The sequence below is a fragment of the Tupaia chinensis genome, unplaced genomic scaffold (genome assembly GCF_000334495.1).
Source record: "Tupaia chinensis unplaced genomic scaffold, TupChi_1.0 Scaffold000183_1, whole genome shotgun sequence".
Taxonomy (NCBI): domain Eukaryota; kingdom Metazoa; phylum Chordata; class Mammalia; order Scandentia; family Tupaiidae; genus Tupaia; species Tupaia belangeri.
In genome coordinates this window covers 113,979-126,318 of record NW_006159658.1, presented here as the reverse complement: position 1 = coordinate 126,318, position 12,340 = coordinate 113,979, and the positions used below count along the sequence as shown (strand labels likewise).

The 12,340-nt window shown below is 42.2% G+C and overlaps 1 pseudogene; it reads left to right on the top strand.

The window, feature by feature from the left end:
* Positions 1 to 380: 380 nt before the first annotated feature.
* Positions 381 to 999, top strand: LOC102485698 (60S ribosomal protein L15-like; annotated as a pseudogene).
* The last annotated feature ends 11,341 nt before the right edge of the window (positions 1,000 to 12,340 follow it).

Here is a 12,340-nt window from a genome sequence, read left to right as displayed (position 1 = left end):
ATCCAAGAAAGATGAATTACTGGGCCAGCAGGTGGCATGTTGGTTAAGGCACTGGATCTTGTGGCTGACTCTGCAAGTTCAAGTCCCAGACCTGGTGGGTTGAAAAACACACTGGACACATGTGTGTGCACGCCCCAAATCCTGAAAGGAGGCTGGAAGAGAAAGGATTGTGGCACTGCCATCCCCCGTGGGGAGTGGTTTCTCATTCCCCCCCCTTTTTCTGGTAAGTTGAGTGCATGCACCCTATGGCAAAAAAAAACAAAAACAAACAAAAACAACAACAACAACGAAAAAAAAAAAAAAAAAAAAAAAAAGAAAAGAAAGAAAGAAGGGAGAGAGTCTTCTCTTTCCATCTGGCGGCAGCCATCAGATAAGCCAAGATGGGTGCGTACAATTCCATCCAGGAGCGGTGGCGGAAGAAGCAGTCCGACGTGATGCGCTTTCTCCTGCCGGTGTACTACTGGCAGTACCGCCAGCTCTGGCCCTGCACCAGGTGCCGTGGCCTGCCCCAACTGGCCAGATAAAGCGGGCAGACTGGGGGACAAGGCGAAGCAAGGTGATGTGATATACAGGATTCGTGTGCAGCGTGGAGGCCGGAAACGCCCAGTCCCCAAGGGTGCAGCCTACGGCAAGCCTGTCCATCACGGTGTTGACCAGCTCGAGTTTGCTCGGAGCCTCCAGGCTGCTGCAGAGGAGCAAGCTGGACGTCACTGTGGGGCTCTCAGAGTCCTGCATTCTTACTGGGTGGGCGAAGATTCCACATACAAATTCTTCGAGGTTATCCTCACTGATCCATTCCATAAAGCTATCAGAAGAAACCCTGACACCCAGTGGATCACCAAGCCAGGCCACAAGCACAGGGAGACGTGGGCTGACATCCGCAGATCACAAGAGCCAGGCCTTGGAAAGGGCCACAAGTTCCATCACACTATTGGTGGCTCCCGCCGTGCAGCTTGGAGAAGGCGCAATACTCTCCAGCTCCGCAGTTACCTCTAATCTCCCAAATGTTTGTAAGGGGCCAGCAGGTGGCATGGTGGTTAAGGTGCTGGACACTTCCAGATAGCCTCCCGCGGTTTGACTACCGGACCTGGTGATTTGCTTCCTCACTTTCCCTCTCTCTTTCTCTGTATATCTCTCTCTGGTCAAATTAAAATCAATGAATGAATGAATAAAAATTAAATAAATCATTATTTTAAAAATTAAAAAAAGAAATGTTTGTAAAATTCATGCCTAATAAACAATTTAGGGCAGTCAAAAAGAAGGAAAAGAAAAGAAAAGAAAGATTAATGTATAACAATGCCATTAGTCATAAAATCTTTACCAAACCACAGCCCCACATAGAGAAAGGACATTGAAAGTATTCGGAGAGCAGGCACTAATGAAGAGGTAGACAGGGAATGGGATCATCTTGGCCCTTCGCTGGTCTAGGGATTCATACCAAGAACCAACACAAGGAGAAAAGAAGGGCTATACTTTGATTCGATCCTCACTCTCAACAGTCTCGCAGAATGGGGGTAAGTCCTTTAACGAGAATGGCAAAGAAAGACAGGTAGTGCTGCAGCCAGGTTCACAAGGTCCTGACACTGGGGAACACAGAAGGAGGAGGAATGACTTCCCTCTCATTGGAGGATGGCTTGGTGGATGGGAAATGTCTTCATGGAGGACTTAGCTGAATTGGAAAGGGTAATGAGAAATTCTCCAGGTAGTGAAGGAGAAAAGGCAATCCAGATAAAGGAAAGGGCATGGACAAAAGTGATAAATGTATCTGATGTGTGAAGGTGTCTTGCAAGGTTTTCCTGTCTGCTTTGAGAATGTCTTCCTGTGCTTTCTGCTGAGCATGTGGCATCCTCAGTGCACACAAGCAGGAGCAAATGCCATGACTCATGTCCCCTCCAGAAATCACGTGTTGAGGGACCAGCAGATGGCGTAATGGTTATGCTGCTGGACTTCCATGTAGTTGACCAGACCCAGAGGCTTAAAACTCACACTGGGTGTGTGCATGTAAATGCCCAGAATCCTGAGAGGAGAATGGAGAAGCGATTGCAGCATGACTATCCCCCCTCGGGGGGAGGTGTGATTTCTTGCTTTCTGTCTCTCTGGTGAGCTCATGTGCCCTATAGCAAAAAGAAATCTCTCTCTGAAAAACAAACAAACAAATAATAGATGACTACCAAACTTGAGCTGTGAAATATTGCTTTCATTGACTAAAAATGAAGATTTTCTGCTGAGACTTCTCCCTCTAGACTCATTTCTAGTGGGACAAGCACAAACCCAGGCCCATCCAGAGATGGCTTCTGAACTTGAGCTGTGAAATATTGCTTTCACTGTCTAAAAATGAAGATTTTCTGCTGAGACTTCTCCCTCCAGATTTATTTCTAGTGCTCTCTACACACTGAGTGTCTAGACAGGTCTTAGTAAACAGGATCCAAACATCTGAATACAATTAGGGTCAGAATATTCCTCAATTCCCACTGAATCTGATGCACAGAGTGAAAAATGGAACCGAAGAGAGATTGCAGATCACCTCTTCCTGCACGCCTCTGAACACTCAGATTGAACTTCAAGAATTAGGAAGAAACACACCATCCATCAAATGACCAGAAATCACCAGAGGGTCACAAGAAATATGGGAAAGCAAGAAAGTACCTCTCCTCCAAGGGAAAAGAATAACTCCTCTTCATCCACAGATAGTACAGTGAAACTCACGGAAATGTCAGATAAAGAATTTTAGAGTATTCATAGTGACACAGCTAACAGAGATTGAAAGAGAATAGAGACAATGAACTGCAGAAGAAGCAGGAGAAAGGGGCTGATGAGTTCCAGGAGGTGAGGAAATTCTTGCAAGATCTGAAAGAGGAAATATACACCATCTAAAAGAATCAAATGGAACTGTTAGAAATGAAGACTATAATATAGGAAGTTAAAACCTCCCTTGAAAGTATTAAAAGCAGACTAGATCATACAGAAAATAGAATCTCAGATGTAGAGGATAGAATCACTGTCCTAGAAAAATCCACCATGAAGATAGAAAATTGTCCCCAAAAATGAGAATAATATATGAGAAATACTAGATGGTATCTAGTATCCATCAAACATCCAAACGTCTAGATAATTGGTAACCCAGAAGGTGAAGAGACTCATAACAGCATTGATAATCTATTCCATGAAATCCTGCAAGAAAACTTTCCAAACCTAGAGAGGCATTCAAAGATCCAGTCCCAAGAAATACAACAAAAGAGCCCAAATAAAACCCAAGATCTCCAAGACACATTATAACCAGGTTGACCAAAAACACAGGACAAGATACTAGGATTGGCAGGAGAGAAACATCAAGTTACCTACAAAGGATATCCCATCAGGTTAACAGCAGACCTCTCATTGGAAACAATGTGAGTGAGGAAAGAATGGGAAGATATATCCAAAGCCTTAAGGGAAAAGCGAATGCAGCCATGAATACTGTACCTGGCAAGATTATCTTTCATGTGGGAAGAAAAGACAAGAACATTCTCAGATAAACAAAACCTGAAAGAATTTACTGAAACCAGACTAGTTTTTTAAGAAGTTCTGAAGGGAGTGCTATCTCAGGAAAATTGAATACAGACACAGAGATAAGAGTTCACAAACAACTAAGAAAATGGCCAACTTAATGGTAGGGACAAGTCTGGAGTTGAATATCATATCCCAGAATTTAATTAGGAAGATCAAATCACAACAGAAGATAGATTAAGTACATGAGTTTGAACTGGTGAAATGGAATTTTATGACTTTTGAGTAAAACATTGCTGATTTTCTTCTAGGCTTTGTTGTCTGGTTTTAAGGATTTTTGTTCTGTCTTGAGCTGCCGATAGGTTCATGTACCTACTATTTGAACAGAATCCTAACCTGTTTCCTGGCTTTACGTTTTAAGTAAATTTTCTTAGCATTTCTTTTATTGCTTTTATTGAGATTAAAAGTATATTAAAAAATAAAAATAAATAAACCAAACAAAAATCACATGTTGAGGTTTGGTTGCAAAAGTATTAAAAGGAGCGAAAGGTGTGTGTGAAACATGGGATCTTTGGATATGATGAGGTAATTAGAGTAGGGCCCCAGTGATGGGCTCCTAGTCGGTTTGTTGAGGAAAGGGAAGGAGACCAGAACGGAGATGCCGTGAACACAGCTACTTTGCTTTTCCCCTTGAGATGTGATGCTTTGGGACTCTCTAAGACCCTACCAAAGATGGCCTCTGCACCTTGGACTGCCAAACCATGAGCTGAGTAAGCCCCTGTATTTTATAAACCACACAGTTTTAGGCATCTCGTGTTATTAGCAATAGAGTGAACTAGAGCAGTGCACATGCCCACAAATATTTCTTATTGTGTGATTCCATTTATATAAAATGTCTAGAGCTGACACATTTTTTAATCATTTATTTATTTTTACATTTTCCCATAAACATTTACATATCAAGAAATTTTTGGGAAACCAGCAGTTAGCGTAATGGCTATGTCGCTGGACTCCCACTTAGTGGACGGCGGTTCGCATCCTGGACCCGGTGGCTTAAAACTCACGCTGGGCGCGTGTGCGTGCGTGCCCAAGATCCTGAGCGGAGAATGGAGGAGAAGGGATTGCGGTGTGACCATCCCCCCTGGGGGGTGATTTCTCACTTTCTGTCTCTATGTCTCTGTCTGTCTGGCGAGTGCATGCACCCTATAGCAAAAACCTCCCCCCCCCCCCAAAGAAAAAAAAAAGAAAAAAAGAAGAATTTTTTGTTCATACTCCATAGTTTTTGGCAGTTATAAACAACTTTTAAAATTTCAAGAAACTGGGACCAGCAGTTAGCGAAATGGCTATGTCACTGGACTCCCATGTAGTTGACTGCGTTTCAAGTCCTGGCCCCAGTGGCTTAAATTCATGCCGGGCGCGTGTGCGTGCGTCCCCAAGATCCCGAGAGGAGAAAGGAAGAGAAGGGATTGCGGCGTGGCCATCCCCCCGAGGGGTGATTTCTCGCTTTCTATCTCTTTGTCTCTCTCTGTCTTGCTGGTGAGCGTACACGCCCTATAGCGAAAACCTCTCAAAAAAAAAAAAAAAAAGAATCATCTGGAAAATTTAAAGAAACTGAATTTTAAAGATAATGTTCAAAATATTTGTTATAAGTTTATGATTTTAACAGAGACAGTATGGTTTTAAATATTTTGGAGATAATATTCACATGTCAACTACTCAAACTGTTGAAGAGCAAACATCCAGCACATAATTCACACATAAACTTCTCAATGTAGCCCTGCCTACCAAGTACTCTGTGATATCCCATCTGCTAGCAAAGATCAGTCTCTTTGTCTTCCTTCAAAGTCTTCCTCAAGATAATCCTCTGGTTGTGACTGCTCTTTTGCAATCTCTACTGATTGCAATGCAGGACTGGAAAAGTCCAGGTTATTTTATGGTATGAATTCTTTCATACAGCTTCTCTAACCCTCTCTGCCAAGCACAACTGTTCAGGGTGCCAGAGCATCTTTCCAAGAGCATCTGTTGGCTTACTTGATTGAGATCTCCCTTAGTTCCATGGTTTCCTGGCTTAATCCTCAAATACGACATTCCAGTCAAAGCCCTGTCCGATAATGAGTATTTGCAATGTCTGGTTCAAGGCAACAGGTATTATTGAACTTATGCAAATAACCATTCTGCCACAAAATAAGAAAACTCCCAAATATTTTCCAGTCCCAGAGGGGTCAGAAAGGGAGAAAAGTTTATGTTTCCATTTAAAGGTGCCTTTCCTGGCATTTTAGAAAACCTGAAAGAAAATGTGTAGTGGTGGACCCTGAACAAGTTACAAAGAGAAGAAGAGGAAAATTTACAAAGAGAAAGCCCAAATCGGAGAAGGAAATGGTGCCAAAGGAATTTTTAGCAGGCTGGACAACAAAGACTTATTGATGCTTTAGGCAGTTGTTTATGTTTTACATATATTTTATTTCATACAATTTCTGAAAGCTTCTCTTTATTTCTGTAGTTTCTGGTTCTTGTTCCAGAGGTCAGCACTTTTTCTGTAAAGAACTAGATGAAACATAATGTAGACTTTGCATGTCAGTCTCTTATAGTTTTCAAGTCTACCGTGGAAGTACCACAGCCACAGATAATACGTAATGAATGAGTATTACTGTGAGCCAATTAAGTCTTCTTTACAAATAGCTGGCAGGCTGGGTTTGATCTGCGGGCTACCCTGTCTCATGTCTTCTGCCTGAAGAATATCCTTTAATACTACTTGTAGGGCAGGTTTCTCAACTTTTTTTTTTTTTTTGGTCTGAATAAGTCTTTACTACCTTCATTGAAAGATATTTTTACTGTGTATGAAATTCTGAATTTCCTTTTTTTTTTTTTTTTTTTTTTACTATTGTAAAGATGTCAATCCAATGTCTTCTGGCTTACATTGTTTCTCACAAGTTTACTGCAATTCTTATCTTTATTTTTCTATAGGTAATGTGTCCTTTTCTCTGGCCACCTTTAAGATTCCTCTTTTTAGCAGTTTGCCTATGATATGTTTAGGTCTGTTTCATTTTGATATCTATCTTGATTGGGATTCTCTATCATTCTTGAAACTTTCATTTATTTTGTTATTTTTGTAAAATTCTCACCCATTCTCACTCATTCTCTCTTCAAACATTCTTTCTTTGTATTCCAAAATTGCGATAACATATATGCCAAACCAATGAATATTGCTCTGTAGCTCTTGAACACTTTAATTTTTTCACTCTTCTTGTGCTTCAGTTTAACTTCTGTCAATCTGTCTTCAAGGTAATTGATTATTTCCTCAGCTATGTCAAGGGATTTTTTTAAGGATTATTTATTACATCTCATTTATCATTATTATTTTTTAAATTTGCTACAGGGTATGCATGCAAGAGCGACAGAGAGAGAGAAAGAGAGAAAGAGAAAAATGAGAAAGCAAGCCACCAGATCTGGGATTCAACCTATAGTTGGCCATGTGGGAGTCCAGCATCTTAACAACCATGCCATCTTCGGGCCCCATATGTCAAGTTTATTAATGAGTGTATGAAGGAATTATAATGAAGGCATTGTTTGTCTCTAATACTGTTTTCTTTTTAATTTCCAGAGGGTATGTGTGACACCAGAAAGAGATGGAGAGATAAGGGGAGAGGGAGAGAGAGAGAAAGGGAGCAAGCACACCCACCACCCCCTCCCCCCGCAGCGGTGTAGCTGTGCTGCAACCTCTTCTCCTCTGCCTCTCCATCCTGCTGGGACTTGGGACACACACAAACACATACCCAGTATCTTCTCCAACCACTGGGACTGGGACTCAAACCACAGCTGGCCTTGTGGGATCCCCCTTTTTTTCTTTTCTTTTCTTTTTTTTCTTTTCTTTTCTTTTCTTCTTTTTTTCTTCTCTTTTCTTACTTTTTTCCTTTCCTTTCCTTTCCTTTCCTTTCCTTTCCTTTCCTTTCCTTTCCTTTCCTTTCCTTTCCTTTCCTTTCCTTTCCTTTCCTTTCCTTTCCTTTCCTTTCCTTTCCTTTCCTTTCCTTTCCTTTCCTTTCCTTTCCTTTCCTTTCCTCTTTCCTTTTCTTTCCTTCTTTTCTTTCCTTTTCTTTTCTTTTCTTTTCTTTTCTTTTCTTTTCTTTTCTTTTCTTTTCTTTTCTTTTCTTTTCAGAGGTTTTTGCTATAGGGTACGTGCACTTGCCAGAAAGACAGAAAGAGACAGAGAGACAGAATGTGAGAAATCACCCCTCGGGGAGATGGCCAAGCTGCAATCCCTTCTCCTCCATTCTCCTCTCAGGATCTTGGGCATGCACGCACATGTGCCTGGTGTGAGTTTAAGCCACCGGGTCCAGGACTTGGACCACGGTCAACTATATGGGAGTCCAGCGACATAGCCATTACACCATCTGCTGGTCCTGGGATCCCGGGATCCAGCTTTCTTAACCACTAAGCTTTAGAGCTGGTCTAGTTTTTTTTTTTCTATTTCTATTCGACTTTGTCACTTACATCTTTTTAAAAATTTCCCATTTATTCATGTATATTGCGCACTTTTTTATGAAGTCTTTTAACATTTTACTCCTAGTCATTTTTTTAACCTTTGTTTCAAACTTTATTCACAAGCTTCTTCAGCTTAATTAGCTTCAAAGAATGAATTACATATAAGCAACAACTGAAAAGAGCTGCAGTCTTCAAGGGGCTGGGGCTTAAACTATTACAGATTTAGACTTTATCAGACACAGAAACAAAACAATGTTGAAAAGCAGTCATAATATAAAAGAGCAGCTCCCAGTTACATCTTCGACGTTCCTTTTCTTTTTTTTTAGAGTTTTTTTTTTGCATCTTTTTAAAAATTTCCCATTTATTCATGTATATTGCGCACTTTTTTATGAAGTCTTTTAACATTTTACTCCTAGTCATTTTTTTAACCTTTGTTTCAAACTTTATTCACAAGCTTCTTCAGCTTAATTAGCTTCAAAGAATGAATTACATATAAGCAACAACTGAAAAGAGCTGCAGTCTTCAAGGGGCTGGGGCTTAAACTATTACAGATTTAGACTTTATCAGACACAGAAACAAAACAATGTTGAAAAGCAGTCATAATATAAAAGAGCAGCTCCCAGTTACATCTTCGACGTTCCTTTTCTTTTTTTTTAGAGTTTTTTTTTTTGTTTGTTTTTGCTATAGGGCGCATGTGGTCACCAGAGAGATAGACAGAGACAGAGAGACAGAAAGTGAGAAATCACCTCTCCCAGGGAAAATAACAATGCTGGAATCCCCTCTCCTCTTCCTCTCAGGATTTTGAGCATGCACACACACCCGGCTAGCATGAGTTTTAAGCCACCAGGTCTGGAACTATGTGGGAGTCCAGTGATGTAACCATTATGCCATCTGCTGGTCCCTCAAGTTTGATCTTTTTTAGAGGTTAATTCAATTTAGCCTGTCTCATTGGAATCTTCATCAAAATTCTCCACAAGATCTTGACCAGCAAATAGTGTGATGGTTAAGGTGGCCAGATCCCACACGGCTGACTGCACAGTTCAAGTCCCAGACCTGGCAGTTTAAGAAACACACCACGTGTGTGTGCATGCATGCCCAAGATCCTAAGAGGAAAAGGGAGTGAGAAGAATTAAGCCATTTCCCTTGGGGGTGCTTTCTCACTTTTCCTCTCTCTCTCTCTCTCTGTCGCTCTCTCTCCAGCAAGCACACATACCCCATAACAAAAACTGGAAAAAAAAAATCTACAAGATCTAGAACTTCATTATCATTATCCTCTCTAATATCAAGTGGTGCTTTTCCAGCTGTAGATTGAGCAGAGCCTCAGTCAGTCTCCTTAAACTAGTCAGACTGTCTGCAGCAAGCTGGTTTAAGATGCCAGTAACATTTCTGTCAGCTGCTTTGTCACAGCACAACCTGTAATGGTGACAGTGTTTGCTGCCAGAGATGCCTAAACTTTAGAGTTGTTAAAGTGGGTCATTGTTTCTTGGTTTGTGAATCTATTCACCTTTTTAATAACAGGTATTGTTTACCCTAACTTCTTCTTTGGAGGAGTCCGACCCAGTGGGGCCCCAGGATTTGTTTTGAGCCTTTGACTTTTAAGACAGCTTTGGTTGACTCAGCACATTGACAAGGCTGCTGCTGTACGCCCCCCCCCACACACACACACCTATGAGCAAAGCTTGGGTTGACTTAGCATGTTGGCAAGGCTGCTTGTTTTATGCTCTAGAGACTGCAGTAGCCTTGTTGGGAAGCGACCCCCCTCTGACTCTCTAATGTACTACTATAAAAGAATTATATAACTCTCTTGAGTATGTGATAAGATTTCCCAAAAGTCCCCTGACCACTCTCCTTTGCCCTGATCACCTACTGTTAATTACAACGCTTTATCCCTGCAGTCACAAGAGAGGATGTGCTGAAGTTCTATCTAGGCAGAAATCTTCTTGACCTTTGAAAGGCCCTTTAAGATATATTTAACATTAGCTTAAAAATAATTTTTTCTTTACATAAAATAGAATTAGGCCAAAACTGGCCCAGGACACCCCTGCCCTCACCAAGTGAAATAGATAAATATATTAGGATTCCTTAAATTAAGTTTTAGATCCCTATAAAATTATATAAATAATATTGTTTATTGAGATTTATAAGAACTAATACCTATACTTGAGATGTTCTTTTTAGCATCGTATTTAGTAATCACAAGATGGCTGCCACCGAGCATCAGCTGATAATTAACTGCTTGCTGGAGGCTATTTCTCGAAACAGCATTCCATAAAGTTTCCAAAGACCTGCCTACATCAAACAAACAATTGCTAAACTGTAATAGACCTGCCCTTAATCCAACCCTGAATAGAATCTACGTTCCCTATTGTTAAAACTTTATGAACTAATAGTTAAAACACATAGCCCCTCACCCGTTTACTTACATGTATCACATTATTACCGTGCAATAAAAAGGCACGATAGTTCCTAGCAGTTGTCACTCTTCAGAGAGCGATCTCTGGGGGTGTTCGACTGAGGATGTGCACAAAAATGGCACTGAGGCCTCAGTATTTCTTTCCTGTGCCGTCTCCAACGAGATAACCCACCCCCGCCGAGGCTGGACCCCGGCACTTCTTCTTCTTTAAAAAAGAATTATTTTATTTAACTTTATTTATTTTAATTTGACCAGAGAGCGACAGAGAGAGAGAGAGAGAGAGGATAAGTGAGAAAGCTAGCCACTAGGTCCAGGACTTGAACTGTGGTCGGCCATGTGGGAGTCCAGTGCCCTTAACCACCATGCTACCTGCCGACCCCTTCCCTAACTTCTTTAAGGAGAACTGAAACTTTTTTATCATCTGCTGTGGCTGCTCTGTGAACCACCTTCTCCTGTGAGCAGTTCCTTTCCACCAGTACACACCAGTGTCTGCAGTTTGGCAAGTGTTTCCTGGCCTGTGACGGTTTCTTTCCTCTCATCAGAACAGAAAGGGGGCACGTGGAGGACCAGGGCTGCAGCCAAGTTTCAGCACACACACGGGGGAACATGAATGGCAGCTAGAAAGGCCAGAAATGACACTCTTCCGGCCTTTTTATAGTTGCTCTCTGCTAATGCTAACATGTAACCCATCTTGAGGCTGGTTCTATGGATTACTTTGTTATCTTGATGGGGGGTCGTCATGGTCTTTTCTTTCGGTACACCTTATCATTTTTTAAAAAGTTTTTGCTATGGGATGTGTGTGTTTGCCAGACACAGAGAGTGAGGGAACGTGAGAGATGGCGCTCCAGGGAGATGGCCATGCTGCAGTCCCTTCTCCTCCATTCTCCTCTTGGGATTCTAGGCACTTACACACACACAGCGTGTTGTTCAAGCTGCTGCATCGGGGCCTCTAACTGCGCAGCCACCATAACCACCTCAGCACTGGGCTGGCCTAGTACATCTTATAACGTCGGATTGAACACCAAACGTCTCATGTAGAACAGGAGCGACGGAGGTAAATGATGCAGGTGTCCGAAAAGGGACACGCCTCTTGTCGTGGAGTCAGCGGGCCATGTCGTCGGTCTAGTTGAAAGGTGAGCCGGACTTGGTTTTGCTGTCGCTGGGATTACTTCCAGTGCACCACTGTGTCCAATGCCTCTTGTGAGGCTTATGCTAAGGGTGGTTTCGGAAATGCCAGAGGATTTTCTCACAGTTGGGGCGCCTTCCTGGGTTCTCGGTGTGCTCGTGTGCCGTGGAGGCCCCACCGAGGTGATCTTTCTGCGTGTTCTTGCCCCGTGGCCAGAGGCACGTCGCTCCTGAGCGCTGCTTGCTTTTGCTGGGGTGGTGGTAAGGGGGCAGGGTTGTCCTTCCCTGTTCCATGCCTAAGCTCTGAGGAGCGCGGTTTTCTCAGTATTCTTGCCCTATTTCTTAGACGGGCTGCCAAACTGCCCATCTCAGTTTTAGGAGACCTCTGAGAGTACTGGTATAGAGTTGTGGGCCCCGGGACTGGCAGGCGGCATGGCGGTAGAGGTGCTGGACTGCCACATGGTCAGCTGCAGTTCAGGTCCTGGGCCTGGCGGCTTACTTTCTCACTTTCTCTCTGTCTGTCTGTCTCTCTCTGGTCAAATTGAAAAATGATAATAATAAATAAAATTAAATAAATTATTTTTTTCAAATAGAATGCTGGACTCAGAACTGCTTCTTTTTTATTTTTTTTAAGCTGTATTAAGTTTATTCATTTATTCATTTTTAATTTGACCAGAGAGAGAGACACAGAGAGAGAGAGAAAGTGGGAAAGCAAGCCACCAGGTCCAGGACTTGAACTGTGGTTGGCCATGTGGGCGTGTCCAGTGCCTTAGCCACCATGCCACCTGCTGGTCCCCATGAACTGCTTCTTTTAAAAGTAATACCCATTTTTTTTTT